We start from the raw sequence: 17,829 nt of genomic DNA on the forward strand, positions 1-17,829 counted from the left end.
GACATGAATTACATTATGATGCGAAGAGGGACTCGTTAAATTAGGAATAGGATCTCTCATAGAAGCCAATAAGCATCAGATGGAGCTGTGGAAAGAGTTCATTACATTAGAATATAAAAAGGTGGGCTGTGACATTTCGATTTGTTAAAAAAGCCAAAAGGCATCACATGAAAATAGCCTATCATCATGTTACAATGTGCAGTAAAAGCCAATATAAATTGCATTATGATTTTAATAGGGTAGTCATTGAGTTACAACGCATAATTGAAGCCAGTAGGTCTTACATAAGGCTATGAAACGGGATTTGTTATCTTCCTAACAATACGTACAAACCGTGAGACTCTGCATGATATGAAGTGGGGCTTCTTGAGACTAAATGAGATGAGGATTTTTCATGCTTAAGTTGTGTTATACAATAGAAGCCAACAGAAAAATGAATTATGATGTGTGGAAAGGGACACTTCCTAACCATATGCAATAGCTATGAAATAAAAATTCCTCCCAAATGGGACAGGATGGATGTAAAATTAGCAGCACTACAAAATCAGGCCTAATAGTACAACAAGGAGGGGGATTCACTCGGGCTGCTTGTTCATCTGAAGCCAGCATGCAAGACAGTGTGACGTAGTGTTCAAGCCATAATGATGTTTATTTTGAGGAAAAGTTACTACAGAAGCTTCTGAAGACAATTTTTGTAAAGACTAAGCATATTTTCCAGAACAAATGGAAAAGAAACATTACGTTACCCAGCAGAGAAATTCCTCGTGCAGGTATAAATGCTGGTAGCCCCATTATTTTAGCAATGATACTCCAAATGCACCTGATGATAATGCTAATTTGACTGTACTCCCTGTACAGCTACACCACCCTCAGGAACTTGGAGCAGAGAGATGCCAGATGTGCTCCTTGACTTGCCATCATGCATCTGCATTGCCATCTGTAATAGACACAACCTGTATTCCCCAACCTTACTGTCTTCAGATCCCACGGCCCTTGCAAGCACATGCATTGCTGAAGACTCAGACTACACCTCACCCTTACGCCTAATTTTACTGACCCTTACGGTCAGGGGTGAGAGCAGCAGGTTGAGTGGAAACTCATGACATTTTGTGGACAAATAATAAAAGTCTAGTGTTGCAGACAGCAACACAGCAATGGGAAGCAGGCTGGGATGGTCATACTACACCCATCCCATCACAATATAAGCTGGTACAGACCTAGAATGTCCAGTTTTCCCCTCCACTCTTCCCAAAGTTGGCCTCAAGCCTGTCAGCATCACCAGTGGTCATCGTCTGCACTCACAGCAAAGGCTGAACTCAATTCTGAGTTTCTCCCCCTTGAAAAAAATCTTTTCTTGTGTATACGCTTGTAGTCTTAAATGTGGACTGGGTATGAATCTGCATACTAGCATGAACCAAACCTACGCTCAAAGGTAGCACACAACCTCTCAGAGAACCCTAGAGGAAGATGCAAACTGCCAAACAAATTCCTAAGTGATGCCGACTACTAACAGGCATGAGAAGTAAAGTTGTCACACAGAAATATGAAAGACTAGTAACAGATTTTGGAAAGGAGGAACAGGTCTCTCCCCAGCACGGTGCAGGGGAGCCTGGCAATGCAGCAGCTGGTTTCTCTGCTCACCTCTGTAAAGGTCCTATATGTGTTCCCAGGCCTGCAAGACCTGATTACCAGGGCTCCACCACACACAGGGGGACAGCTTTGGTATCTACTGCAGCGGGTGAAGCATGTAGTAACCTAGCAATTATTTAAATCAATTAGCGAGCTACATTTCCATTTAGACATCTAGCAACGTCAGGAGCTTTCCAAGAGTCTGTTTCTTCTCATGGTCTTTTTCCCCCCAGCATGTTTTTAATTATGGCCAATGCTAATTTTAACGAGTTGTCTGCCTTCAGTTCTGCGTGACTATAATGTTCTCCAGCTGATTTTAAAAAATCAGAAGGTTTTAACTTTTCAAGCTGCCTTTTCAACAAAAACAGCCGACTGTTAAATGGCTTGGCAGCCAGCCGTGCTCTGCAAACTGCACCGCGCTGCATTCCAGGCAGCCCTGATCCCTCTGCATCCCAGGACAGACCCATGCACCCACTGCAGAAAACCCTCTGCTGCGTGTTAACCCCTCCTCTGCTGGGCTACACCAACACAAACACACATTAGCTTCATGTAGCTGAATTTTTCACCTGCTTTTTCTTACTCAGATTCATTAAGCTTTGCAATATTTTCAAGCTATAGGGAGCATTAATAGATTTTAAAGCCAAAAAGGAAAACTTATGATCATCTAGCTAACCACCCACACAACACAGCATACAGAATTTCACATGATTCCCGTGTCAGGCCAAATCATCTTGATTCAGATAAGATATGTTTTTAGAAAAAGGCTCAGTCTTGATTTGAATCATCCAAGTTATTGAGAAATGGCCTAGCAATTTTTCAGCAAGTTATCGGTAGTTCTAATCAAACACAGATATGGGAAATCCCCACCTCTTCCAAGAATAGAGGACAGCGCTTACCTTGGGATTAATTTTGTTTAGAAAAGGAGACCGATTTGTGAAGCTCATGTAAAGAGCCTTCTATACGCAGTTGTGCTCGTAGGTGAAGGTAGGGGCTGGCAAGACGGATTACCTGCAACCTCCCATCGTACCTGTGTCATAGAGGTGTTAAATACAAAGAATTTCAGTGCTGAGTACACCCTCGAAATATTACCCGAATACTTGGCTTCTGGCCCGAGATCTTCATCTGAAGGTCACATTACAATTCAAGAGCACTCAGGAATCAAGTTGTGCAACCTTGACTTTCTGTTGTTATCACCTGGCCAGACTTTCCCACTTCTAAAATATGTACAGCACACACAATCAGTTTTGCGTGGCAGCTCTCCCACTGATGCAGATTGTCACTGCTTTTTTTTTTTTTTAAATTGTATCACATACATTTCCTAAAGAAACTTGAAAGGAAAAATTGTAAATGTGACTTAGTTAACACAAAGCTCAAGGTATACAAAGTTTATTTTTCACTAGAAAAAAGTGTGTTCTCCTGTTCTCTTTGAATCTATATGCCTGCTCTAAAATCGTATTTTGTCTTTGCTTATTTAAGACTTGTGCTATCCACCTGAACCTTTTCATTTTTTTCCATAGCATAAAGTAAAACTTAATTTTTCAGAAGCAAATTAAGTTTTCGGACTTTCCAACCCTGCAGGAATTTTATAGCTCATTTCAACAGTTCTGAAAAATCTCTGATTTTGAAAAATACCCATGTGTTTTTGCAACAAAGCCGATGGAAAGTCAACCATTACTGCACACACAAATAAATAAAAATGTACATACAAAAACACTAAGACAACAGACCACATGAAGTTGTGATGAAATGGAGCTGTTGGCTGAAAGGAGCACTGTTAGACTTATCTGTGCACCTACTAATTACCTAAGCTTTCAGCAAATTCTATATTAAGTATCATCTTAAGAAGACGTCTTTCCCAAAAAGACATCTTTTTGGCCCTCAAGTTTTAGATCATCTACCTTAACCCTGCACTGGTAGTAAAGAACAACAACAAGGACATTTTTACTATTATATTACGATTAATAGTGCCTTTCTCTGACCCACAGCATAATCTCTCATGAACCTGGTTTATTTTGCATTTAAATATTAGTCAGTATCTTATTTCTCTCCAGGCACACTACAAATTTGTATCAAAGTTAGTGTTTTCATTATTTCTCACAAACTGAAGGCTAATTCACACTGTAATGAAATCATACAGCTCAGGTATGCTCACAAAGCATGCCATACACAATCTGCCAATGTACTAATATTCTAAGGAAGTCCGTACGTCATAAGGAACACTAGCTCTGAAAAACAAAATTTTCAAGCGTGTTATAGCTATTTGAGCGTGGACCCAAATGATAAACAGAGCAAACCAGCTGGACGGAGCCTTTCTGAACTGCTCACTAGGCTGAGGAACACAAGAGACATTGATCCAAAGAGATGGCAAATCCCAAAATTATTTTGAAAGAAAATTTCCCCTCGTTTCCCACTGAGCTAGCAAACTGCTCAGGTTTATGAAAAAGAAATACACAACCTAAGAGACTTAATTATTACATTCTTCTTTTCTACTACACAAATCAATTACATTTGCTCCAGTAATGCTTTGGATGGTTATGAACCCATCCTTATTTGGCCACGGCATCTTCACAAAACAGGAGCCCAGGCACCACCTTAATGGTAGTTCTGCAGAGCTACACCATCCTTACAAAACAAAGAGAGAAAAGGAGCCTGAATCAAAGCCCGCCCAAACGGAATTCCCATTGAATTTAACAGGAGTTGAAATAGACCCTATACATGAGGTCAACACATGTGCCTGCATATAAATGCAGTATAGCCACCTAACATTTCCTTTCCGTGCCACCATTGTCTCAGACATCGTAAGGGGAAGCATCTAACATCACAAATTAATGACTGATTTATATACTCGTCATTATTCATGGCTATAAAACATTATAATGCTCTAAATAAGTAAAAACATTTTTGCAGCTGCTGCAAATGTTTGATTCCTAGATGTAAGCTTGGCCAAGAGCACAGGGATTTCTGCATAAGTGCCAAATTCACAGTGAAGTAATTAGCACATGAAAAAAATATATACCTAATGCGGTACGCTTTAGCCAATGTTTTAACGTGACCAATGCTGATAACTAACCACAAATACAAACGTTTCCCAGGCTGCTCCCTTCCAGACAGGTAACTTTATCCCCTATCCCAAAAGGTGTGGAAGAGCAAGGATGAAGTGTTACAGAACTGGAACGACATTCCACATTACAGATGTGTAAAACAGCTGGGCAAATGATGTCATTAAAAATACTTTGCCACCTCTGCTACTTGCTCTTGTTATTAAAAGCAGACATTAACTTTCTTTACCTAATCACACTGTGTAAACCTGTTGTGTCAAATTCTCAAGTATGTTCTGTTCCTAATTAGCAAAGACAACCCACAGCTGCTTCCCATAAACTTCTCCAAGTGGCTTTGAACTCGCCGTGCTACAACACAGATGTGTTTTGCTTCTGAAATGCACATTTTTTTATCTGGATAAGAGAGTCGTCTTCTAAAGAATCCATACATGCTCTATTCCAAACCCAAGGCCCATGGAGCATGCATGGACTGCAACAGAAAATGAAATGGAAATAAAGCCATAACGCTTTTTCTCCATCTTTCCATCACAAACACAGACAAAACTTCAAGTCAAGTCTGCAGACTAGCTTCACTTCTCATACTGAAGTCAACCAAAGCTCTACTGAGCTTCTTGGAACACCAAAGGCGGTTCCAAATTCCCCTAAGAAACAACAAGAATATCTCAGCAGCTTTCAATGGTGCCAAAATACAGCTTCTATTAATACAGAGGAAACAGAGTACGTGCTCTAGAAAACAGGGGCCTTAAGAAACATTAGTATTGTTCAAGGTTCTGATAGCATCACCTTTCCAATGCAGCAAATCTAAATACTCCCGTGAGCCCACCAAGCTAAGCTTTCATGTCTACTGTACTAATTGCAGGCAAAGTTTTCAGATGTACTGAACACGGTTCAGCCATGCTCTCGCTGAAATCCCTAGTAATACGCCTGTTGACTTTAACGAGCAAAGTCAGGTCGGTGTCGAGAATTGAGTCCCAGCCCAAAGACTGGGACCCAAAGCCCATGTTTGGTTTGTTGGGGTTTTTTTTTTGTTATAATAGTAGACCAATATACCACTATTAATGATTTTTATTATTTGTTTACAGGTACCCAATGTATCCTCAATAACAGCACAGGTGATCATCCTAACAGGGAAGAGCTCTTGCTGTGGTCTGTATCCATATACTGAATATTTTCTTTCCAGTAACAGTATTGTTCTCCTAGATTATCATTCAAGTAATGAGGAAAGAATTTGACTCCATATTAGTAAAGACGGATAAAAGTAGGCTATTTGATAATCCTATTAAATTTCAATAGGTTTTAAATAACACCAGCTGACAGCATTACAGCTGGTTTACTCAACTGTGCAGCAGGATACTGAGCCAACCAACCACTCAGTGACTCTTTATGATGACTGGCAGTAACCCCAAAACATGCACTCTTAAAAAAGAAACTTATTAGCCTGCATTGGGACTACCAAAGAATAACCCAATACAGATTGTAAAAGGAGTAGTAAATAGGTATATTCCCTTTGCTTTAAAATTACAGCAAAATTTTTCAAAAATTCCTACTGGATTTGAGAGCTCATGGCTTCTTACAATGCCTTGTAACAGCCTAGGGTCACGTCTTCTGCTGGCATACCTCCACTTAAGCTAGAAGATAATTTAGTTCCCACTAAGACCTAAACAAGATGTACTTTTTTCCCCCCGAGTAGGGGAATGCAGCAAGAGACATTCCGTAATGAACATGCAGCCCTGACTCAGCCTATTAATCAACATGGACTTCTGAAGGTTATCAGGCCAGAGTAACCAACCACTCCTCCCACGCTTTCTGTAAGGATGCAGTATTGTAGCCATCAGAAAACTCTAGTTAAGCAGTTAACTCACATTGACCTCAGAGAAGTAATTAGATATGCAGCACAAACTGAGTGACTGCAGCATCAGAACCTTTAAGCCGTCACTAGTCTAACATTGCAGAGGTGTTGAAGATGACAACTCTGCTGGCTTGAATTTGACCTCAGCCCAGTTTTTTGCTTGCTGGGATCCTTTGGACTTCAGGAACATTACTCTGCACCTACTGTAGTGCAGATGCATTGATGTAACTGATGTCAAGCATCATGAACCGAGCACATATTAATTATTACAAACACTTTTCTTTTTTTGACATAACAGATACTCAGAATTACAACACATACTCAGAATTATCTTCGCCATTTCCCCTTTTTCCAGTGCCTTTACATCTATCTCCCACCAGATTCATTAAGAAATGCAGGTGCATTCCTTTTTTCCTTTCACTAAAAAAATCAAAACAAAAAAGTAAATAAGTTATACCATTATTCTTACACTATTATTTCTTTTGGAAAAGTTTCACACGTGCAGCTCATTCTCCTAAAAAGCTGTTGCAAACAAATGTTCTTTTTTCCTATCATGTTCAAGCTGAAAACAGAAATACAACCAAAATAGTGTAAATGGTCCTTTTGTAAGAAGTCTTCTTACAAAAGGGCTTTTTTTATCCCTCAGTGGGTCTAGCAAAAGGTGTAAAATGCTCCCTAATAGATCGTTTCTAGAGTGAAGTCAAGAGTCTTTCAGCATGAGAGCTGAATGCTTTTATTATTCCTAGTAGAGTCACAATAAAAATGGAAAAAAGATGATAAAGTCCCTTACTAGGAAAATCTTCAGAGCTAGAAAATTCAAAGCTCTCAGCAGAGGAGAGCTGCCTAGAGAGGAGAAAAGCAGGGATAATTCCTACTCCATCATCTTCACGCAGCTGTAAAACTACCGAACCTTACGTTTTCCAAATTTACTTTTACTATTGACGGGAACTGCCTAGGTTTTTGCATGCACTAAAGATAACCTTTATTAGCACTTCCTCAGCTTTTGCAGTCAAGCTAAAGAAGGCAGAGATGTAAAAAGTATTAATTTTCCTTGCACTTCCTAGCAAAATCTTTAAAAAAAAAAAAGATATTTACCTAATATAGTCAATATTTCATTCAAATCAAAACTGAGTATTTCACTTTTTCAAGCTTTTTAGAATGATTTTTCAGAAAATAAGCTGTGAGTAGAAGGGACAAGTGAGGCAGGAAAAGCTAAATTGCTGGTCTTTTTGCAAAGTAGCAGAAATTGAAAAGCAAAATGCAAAGTCATAGCTATTGAGGTACCTTCTCAGTGGCTGCAGCTGTACTACATGTGTGCCCCCTTCTCTATCCATCGGTCAGGTCACATCCTCACACAACTCTCCATACACCTCCTTGCTGGCTGGCCATAGAGATGGCATGCGATTTTGCAGCAACAAGGCAAGTAGTTACGCATGTTCTACTACACGGAATGAACTTCAGGTCTCTCTGTTGAGAAAGCTCCATGTATCTTACGACACCAGTCTCAAAGATTAAACAAAATAACTAGAAATTATTCTTCAGATTTGATCCTAACAAATAGCTGATACACGATCAGAAGGTTTGCTGATTCAACTTGCCAAGTCAATTTTATCTTGAAAATAGTTCCTCTGCGGAAGGAGACCTTCTGCCATAAACACTCAAGATGACAAGGTGTCCTGATGGATGTTTTCTTGTCACATCTAACACAAAATTATGTTGGGTTTTGTTGCAATTGAATTATACCTTTTGCTGAGTAATCAGAACGTGCTAACTGAGGTGGTATTACTTACTGTCTGAATATTACTTTACTTATTTGACTTACCAAATATAAGGAAAACTCTCTAGAAAGAAAGCTTTATCACTTTTTTTTCTTATATCTCAAGCATTCAAACTCTTTAAATATGACAGGTCACGTGCTACCAGGTGCTTCCAGTACAAGCAAAAAAACCTGCGTCTATCAAGAGTTCCTGGATCAGGTTGGTTGTTTTCTTTAAATTGCAAACTCATCAGGAAAAGTGGGTTCACAATAATTATTTGCTGCTTTGGTTTTACAGCCCTTTCCACTCTTCATCCCAGGTATACTTCAAGTCTTGAGTTATTTAGCTCCTACCTTTGCAAGGTGTGAGAAGATACAGAAATGCCACAGTTTGGTGAATTTATAAGCACACCTCTTCTTCGTCCTGGGGACATGGGATCTGTCCTGAAGATCCTCTGCCAGCATGCAGCCATGATTCACTTTGTCAGGAGCAGCCCAGGGTGGACAGGTTTGTTTAGATTAATGCTATCATCACTGGTTATTAAGAAAACCTTTGGTCACAAACTAATTTGACAGAAAGAAACCATTAATGTTCTTGTCTTTATGACCACCCTGGGTCTGTAAAACTGACACCCGCAGTTTGGCTAGACTGTCTCAATATTCAAGTCAAAATTCAAACTACTATAAATGCACACTTCAGCACAGTTTTCACTAATTTTCTTCTCATTCATACATCACAAATACCAGTGGCTTGTAACAACACACCTCCTCTTCAGGTGCAATGACATCAGAACAACCAGCCTTTGCACATGAACTTCAGTGGGAAAGCATTGCTGAGGAGCACAGTGAAGTGTGCCACCTGACATGCGTGTCCCACCTGAACGCAGACAGCTGTAACAGAGCTCAGGACATGCTATCAACCAGAGCACCAAGTCTCACAGCTGAGCTGTGAAAAGCAGAAAGGCATCTCCCTACCAGAAAGAGATGGGTATCCTGGAAAGCAAAGAGAGGCCAAAGAGGCAATGGGATTGCCATGGGAGAAGCAGGATCAAATTATTCTTCCACCAGTTGGTGGTGGATGGAGTTAAGGCTGAAGAAGAAAGGACAGGAGCTGCTTGCCTTTAAATGACATTTGGAGAGGATGATAGGTAGACACACTTCTAGAACAACTTCAAGAATGGCTTTTGGGGTTTGTTTTGTTTTTTCCCCCGCTATTAGCTCTTTTCAAGAATAAGACTTTTTAACTTGCAGTTTGAGGTTGGCTGGACAGCAGGACAGCAGGCTCCTCCAGTTATGGGGAAATAAGTTATTACGGTTGGTAGGTTGGAGCTGCTAGTAAGCAACCAAATACAGGAACCTCCTCAATGACAGCGCAGCTCAGAAGGCTGTACTCATACACTGAATAGTGAGTGAAAGTCTACTAGTCTGGTTTGGATAACCTCTGAAACATTCAGATGCTTTTCCAAATCCCCTTGGCTCGGAAACCAGGCTGGCAAACTCTCCCTAGCAGTCTCATTTTTTTTTCCTTTGGCAAGTTTTCCAGTGCTTCCTGGTTTTGGCTGGGATGGCAATACCACAAGAATGGTCTTCCTCGCATATTCCAGAAGTTTCGCTTCCAGTCTCACCTCAAGCTAGGGTGTGCCGAAGCATGCGGCAAAGACAAAATATGAAACACTGCTTGATTGCACAGTAGTCTGGATTTTCTCACTGTATATACTGGCTAGAGGGCTTGGTCACTACAGAGAACAGCTAGCCTGCCTCTCACAACAAACTACTCTCTAACCATCAATTCAAACAGCTAAGTGACACAGCTATACATTTTTAATGTTCCCATTATTAAGGTTTCTGAGACCCATTACAAACAACAGAACTGGGTTGTCTTTTTATTTATTTGATTGGTTGGGGGTTTTATCCCTAAAGGTCTTTATAGTCCCCCTTTTCTTCCCTTCAGTAGAAGTCCCACTACAACACTCAAGATGTAGACATGTTCTGCATGAGTTCAACAGCATTTACACCCAGAACCTACATAGTCATTAACAAACCTGTAATGGTACTGAATTCACTTTAATAAGCACAATACATACTGCTTGATTTAGGGACCAACTCTAGACACCCAAGTTTCAGATCTTGTACCAAACGCTGCAAGCAGTGTTCCATTTACAAACAGAGCAAACCAAACAACTGTTACATACAGGCATCCCCAGCCTGTCCTGCTCTGCCCAAGATGGGGGCGAAGAGCTGTGGGAATTGCAGCTGAGCCTCTGTCAGGTGGAGGGATAACTGCTCTGCCAGGGCTGTGATGGTATTCATAACTATGGTCTTCATAAGGTCCTATGTACTGCAGCCATCATACGAATGGCAAGAATTGCTCTGGAGCTAACAGATGTATCACATTTATCTGAAGAAACTAAATTTTGTACCTTTCCATCATTTTATTTACATCAGAGTAATTACACTGTCAGTTATTGCCATATATATCCTCCCACAACAGCTCCACTACAGGAGTACAGGCTAAAGCTCAACTATTTCAAATAATCACTCACATTAGTGAAGAGCCTGAGTGCCTCACGTGTTAATTTCTATGAAAGCAAAAACCAAATCGGTGCAGAGCACCTGGAAGCATCGATGGCAGCACTTTACCATACACAGGACCATGCCAAACGCCTGGCACAGTCCCTGGGTTTCCTGCACAAGGCAGTGCAAACCTACTGGTGCAACAACGCACAGAGGCAGAGCGATTCACTGAGTGAAGTGCTTCACTGAAAGGAGGGTGAACAAAAATTCCCAATGTATTTCTCCACTCAAGTTAGCCTGTGTTCCCCATAGTATTTTTTTTTGTTTTTCAAAATTGATTCAAAAGCTTCTCACTACAGAACGTAAATGTGTCAGAGGACTTCTGTTTATACAATAAAGTACTGGGTTTGTCCCTTTTTTGCATGTTTTTATTTTTTCAGGCAGTGGAGATCATCATCTGCTATTCACTGATGCTGGCAATCTGTAATATGTTCTCATCATATTTACATTTATTCTTTGAGTGCTAGAGCAAAGGCATTCTTCCCACTAACAAAAAAACCGACCATGTGTTTCCTTGTCTTACTCCCTTCAGCAGCGTATGAGAACTTGTTAAAAAACAACTGCCATCATTAGGGACTGCTATTACAGAAGCGGTAAGAAGTTCTTCAAATTCCTTCTCCATATTTTTCAAATCTGGGGAATCTGGCAAGTCCCAGAAACTGTTCTCAACACTTCACAGGTTTCCTAACTGACCCCAACAGTTGTCTTTTATCTTTCTGAATTGGACCTTAAGTTTCTGCAAAGCCAAAATTCATGAAGTGATAATAAAAATGATACAAACTGATGAATTACTAAAGCAGCACAAGCAAGTGAGCAGTACTTATTTTAGGGGATAGTCCCATTGATCTCAGGGTAGCTAGAGACTGAACATTTGACATCACATTTACAAACATTTTATTTCTTCTTACTGTCTAGCTTTGAATGTAAAGCTAAAAGGTTAAGCAGGAATAAAATGCATACTGTTACGGATGCACGGGACAGCAATTTAACAAGCACTTCAACATGTGCCTTTAACTTTGAACATGTGTTTCAAAGCCACTGATTTCTTTGGGACTGAAGTACATGCTTAAGAGCTTTGCAGAGCAGGGAATAGTTAGGGGATTACACATCCATTTAGAGTTGATGTATGTGCTCTAGTGCTTTCCAGCACAGACAGTAGATAAAGTCGGATAGCTCAAACAATCAAAGTGCTTAAGTTTTGTGTTCAGAAATATTTTCCATAGTACCTGGCATTCCAGAGAGATGTAGGTCTTAATCTGTTCTCATTTTTCCTCAGCCATCTGTTACTTCTTGGATTTACAGCTTTTAAAACAGACTGACAAATTAAGGAAATTCCCGTCTAATTACCATTAGGGCTTTCAGCCTTATCTGAGGCTTTTCACTGCTGTTAGCACAGGAAAGACATTCCCACTATCTAAATAAGCTCAGTTTTCCCAGCCATTGCTGTGTCCTCTGAACACCCGTTTTAGACCTCTCAGAGCAGAAAAAAAAAAATAGACACTTTAAAAGGCTGAGCTTCTGTAATAACACAGGTCATGCCATGGCAAAGTAGGTATGGTTTGTTGTTTTGGTTTGTTGGGCTTTTTTTTTTTTTGGGAGGGTGTCTTTTTTTTTTACTAGAAAGCAATGCAGGATAACATAAAAGATGCAGGTGGACACTCGGTTGTCTCTAAAAGCAGGAGCAGACCTGTTCTTCTCAGACATTCACCGAGTAAAAGACGATCTGTGACCAAAGCTGAGTGCAGAGGGCAGAAGACTACATCTCCATTACCTGCTGGTGTCATCCTCAGGAACAGCCGTCTCTCTTTGTAGGAACAGTTCAGAGAATTTACTGTCCCAGTTACCTCCCTGCATGAGGCTGCTGTATGAAGCAAATAGCCTAGGAAAAGGAGAAAACCTCACTCCTTTACAGAAAGTCATCGCTGAAGTGTCCCAGGCATATTACTTGACTTTATGCTGGAATCGCACACAGGGATGAGTCTCCCTTGACCACTGTAGCCATTCTAAATGGAGCTAAATCATGTGAATGCACTAAGCTGAGGAAGCCATTCGATGAGGAACCATGGGATCTCATGGTGTTGACCGTGGACTTGTGTTTTGCAGATACTGAGGGATTACAAATGCAACAGTGTGAAGGCTGTACTACCTACGCATCCTCCGGCACACTGTGAATACACCAGCTCTGCTAGTCCACAGCATGGGGAGACAGTCTCTAATTAAAAGGGACATGTATTTGCATACCAAGAAGCTTCCAATTCCAGCACGGCTAGCACAGAACCAGAGCAATTCTAACTTGCTTCAGAAGCTGGACTGGTCCCAAGATCAAGCAAACACAAAAATAGCTCTAAGTAACATTTGTTTCACCTCCCTGGTCTTGGTTCAAGCACAGCTTGGCCAGAGCAGAAAACCTGGGCCACGGGCTTCTTTCTAAGCAACATCTGCCCGAGATCTAGGGGACGGAAGGTAATTTTTTTGGCATTTTCTAGGAAATTCTGAATTGCTGACAAATGAGAAAGTTAGTTAGCATGCTAAGAAGGACATGTATGTTTCAAAGTGAAAGCATGGACTTCAGTACTGTCATTGAAAACAGTGGCACTGGGCAATGGTGAAAAGTGTTGACAGGACTGCGTTATCTGTCTGGTAACTATATAAAGTCATAGCATAAGTCATCACAGCTGCATCTCCAGAACAGGGTACTGTTCTTGTTAGCGTACTCCAAATCCAGCAGTTCCTGGTGGGGTGGGCAGTAATGCAGCTGGCTCTGCTAGGTTGTTTCCTCATACTCAATAATGCCTCAGTCACAGACGTTGATGTGTATTTTTCTATTGCAAACACACAGCACTAGGATGAGGTACTATGACATCTCCCCTTGACTTGAAAAAGCCTGTTTTACTTCAAATGATAATATAAATGGGGGAAAAAAAATATTTTCTGCCCAACCTAGATATGCAGATCATGCTATTAAGATGAACAACACAGCTTTTTCTTTCAACACTTGTTATCTAGCCAGTGCTACTCTTCATTCCCTTTTTCACCATGAAATAACATCCTCTGACACAGAATAGGGGCAGATAGACCAAAGTCCTCACGCTTACAGCTGTCCTTTTACTGCAGTCACAGACAAGTTCAGGAGAAAACATTTCCACAGAGCCTCAGCTGACTCTTTCAAACAACAATGGTTAAATCTGCCTCTCAGTTTCTTCACAGTATTTTATTGGCAGGAATATTTAAGGGGATTCAAAAACAGGAACACTGTAGGGTGTTCATGAAAAAGGAATTTTGCATTTGCAACAGTGTTTGTGTCACAAATTTGATTGAGAATTATGTTGTCATTAATAAACAAAACACATTCAATCAGTTATGCATCTTGAATAACCAAAAGAAAGCAACTCTGAAGAACTGATAGACTAAAAATCATTACACAAGTCAGTGAGAGAAGTTTAATTTAAATTTATACTTACTTGAAACAACTAAACTTTCCAGATGGATACAGCAGAGAAAAAAGGTGGTTTTCACGGGAAGAACAAATATTGTACTGAAAAGCCTAATAGCAAAGTTTTCAAAGGCACCTTCATGACCTTGGAATCAATCCTTTGTGATTTTTCAAGTAAAATTAGACTTTCCTCATCTATGTCAACTGAAAAGTAAGACTTTGATTAAGTCATTTCAAAGTTATTTAATGTGCCCTAAAGCCTCTTTAAAAAGTCACAAGAAAACAACTACTCAAACATATCAAATGTTTTTCAAAGTACAAAAATGATGACTAAATGCAAAGCAACATGATCTGGGCTCGTTTGTGTCTTCACTCCCGGTTGAGAAGAAAGGGTAGCCCCTTAATGTGAGCAGCACTGCAAGTCTAGGTCACGGTGCCTGTGCTGCTGCTCCCCTGGCCCAGCAAGCTCCGCTAGGTTACACCGGGACAGCATCCAGCTACGTGCTAGATATCCTGGCCAGAATGAGATGACCTGGCACCGCTCAGCATTTATTTCAATCTTGGATTTTGGACTATGAATAAGTGATTGCCCATGTTTTTAATGAAACTTGATGAAATAGACATGGCACAAAATTTCACATCTCAGTTATCCTCAAAAAAGATAAGAGATTTCATTTTTTTTTTAATCAACTATATATAAAGATTAAAAAACCACAGATTTCCCCTGGACATGTCTCTGCTCAGATTTCTGCCTGTTTCTGCCAGTTTTGGTCATCCCATGTTAAAACAGAAAGACTAGAAAGAAAAACAGAAAGTGTTGGAGGGTCTGACATATATTAAAGGTACTTTAGTCAGTGAATAGAGCAGTAGAATATGACAGATTTGCATAAGTAACAAAGGGAAAATGTAGTTTAAAGGAAGGGAGCCAAAGCCATACTATTTAAAAGTGCCGTAAGCCTTGGAAGGTGGATTTAATACAGCAGATATTGGGAGAGGATTCCTAGCAGAGACACAAATTATGAGTGTTGACAAGCAAGGTTAGCAAAGGGTAAATGCTGTGTAGGAAACTACATAAGGCTTCAAAAACAAACTACCCACTGTGGTTTCTCTTATTAGCACAGGGATAGTAACCATTTTTTGCATGAATATCGAGAAAGCTAGTTCACAGAAACAGTCCTGAATTTTGAAAGCATAATCAGGAAGTGTTATTTTTGTTGATGCTGTGCTCTGGGTGGTTTTGGTCATCCATGTAGGGAAACAGAACACTGTGTGAGAGCTGTCACTCAATCTAGTAACAAACAGCAGATACCCATGTGCGCGCACACTTGGGAGTCATTCATATGCTGAAGTTCACCAGCAAAAAAATTCAGTACAGCCTCTCTAGGTACAGGTAATTTTTACATCATTTTGGTAATACTGGTTACAAAGGGAAGAAAGCGTTAGTTTTCCCACAAATACTATTTTTTTCAAAGAGTGACCACTTGACCAGCAATGTGATCTAGCAGTTATTATTTAAACCATGGTAAAGCTAAATATCCCAAGTTGAGACCTCAGTACACGACACTAATGACCACTAAATTTATGATACAAATATATACAGAACATACGGGGGGTGGGGGGGCAGATTCAGAAGAAGTAGAGAGATGAGCATGGTTACCTGGTTATATTCATTCCACACCCACACTAGCAATAAGAAAAGTCAAGAGCAGGACATCAGTGCCCCAAAAAAAGGGATAAAGGACAACCCTGGGTATACACTGAGCATCCGCCTTCCCCACTGTAATCCCACCTGTCAGCAGTATCTCACAGCACCTCACGTTCTTGCTCTGAACAATTTTGCCAATTAGCAAAAATAAACTAACCAAACAATGATGTACATACATCTCTCGTCTGTGTACACTGAAACACGGTAAAGATCGCAGGGCTGAACAGCACAAGCTGGATGCTTTCCAAAGCAAAGAACCAGAAGCCACTAGATCTTTGTCAGTGGAAGGGAGGCACAAAGGGATTTCAAATCCTGATGCCTGCCAATACCAAACGCATCACATGCAGTAGGTCTTTTATTATTTGTTATACAGATACAAAAGGATGAGATGGAGATGCTCCCAGAGTTGAGGAAGACTCAGCATCCCAAAGGGCAGCCTGTTGTAGGAGCCAGCTGAAACAGAAGCAATCGAGAGCTGGAGTTCAACGCCGAAGGGAGAAGTCAACTACTGCACAAGTCAGTGACCGGGGGCAGGAGCATGCCACTGGATGTACAGCAGTCAAGCTGTGTGTTGAGCTTTGAGGCTACTATTAGAGAGGGCAGAACCTCCCCAATACTCATCTCCGACTACAGATTAATTTTAAACATCTAAAATTGCCCTTTCTACTGTCATCTCTCCTGCTAGAATGGGGACCCACAACCAATACACAACAAGTGGCTGCTTAGCTTTTCTCTTTTTATGCTTTTCCTTAGCATATGAAGAACCACAAGCTGTTTTCCCATCAGCTGCTCTGCATTTACAAATGCTACAGGGTAAAAGTAAGATGACTAGTGGGTGCACCCTGGTGCAATGGTCTGGCACAGTCTCTCACCTTCATAAAATTCTTTGTTGTTCTGAAGCGTTAGAGCTGCTGCTGGCCTTCTGCTTATTGCACTTCATTAGAGAACCTTATTAATCCACTACTTAGGCTCAACACACATCCCCCATTTAGCCACATGCTCTCCCAATCTTGTACTCAAAATAGGAAAACTGAGGAAAGTACGTTGCTACTTACACAATTTTACTTACATGGCAGTTTTCCCCAAATGATTTATCCAGACTAATTTACAGCAGACAAACTAACGAGTGCATTTAGAAATTAAAAAAAAAAAAAAACAAACACACAACCTCTTGAGCCAACAGCCCTGCAGGCTCAAATTCTTCTGCTACCTGCTTACAAGTAGAGCTGAGATGCAAGGTGGCCTGTCCCCATCTCAATTCCCACAAGCAGAAACGATACCAGGTCCTGCAACACAGGCACCAAGTGCACATTTCAGTAAGACTGCCAAACAGGTTCCTAGAAAGGAGAAAAACAGTTCAACTTTTTTCTGAGCTTTTGCATTAATGATTTCCAGCGAAGGGTATTTTCTGACACTACTGCACTACAGTCATGAGCAGCCACCTTGCAATTTATTTTCTATGGGAAAAGAACTGTTGAGCAGAAACCTCCAGAAAAACCAATCAGCTTTTAACTGCAAATTATGTATCTGCATAGTCATTGATAAGAAAATAATGTCATTATTACTCCACTTTGTTTCAAGATTATGTGTTTGAGGACTCTGGCAAGTGCTACTTCTGTACTGAAATACAGTGTGTATCTGCTTTTTACCCTATATCTTTTTTTTCAAAGCTCAAAATGTCCTTTCCAATTACACAACCTTTCACTAAGTAGAGAGAAACTGTATGAAACTAATTCCAGAAGTTGTATTAGTAATGGCTGCAACTTCTTCACATTAAGCAGATGTTATTTTTAAAGTTTCCCTCCCTTTTGTCTTCTGTAGCTT

The sequence above is a fragment of the Aptenodytes patagonicus genome, chromosome 12 (genome assembly GCF_965638725.1).
Source record: "Aptenodytes patagonicus chromosome 12, bAptPat1.pri.cur, whole genome shotgun sequence".
NCBI lineage: Eukaryota > Metazoa > Chordata > Aves > Sphenisciformes > Spheniscidae > Aptenodytes > Aptenodytes patagonicus.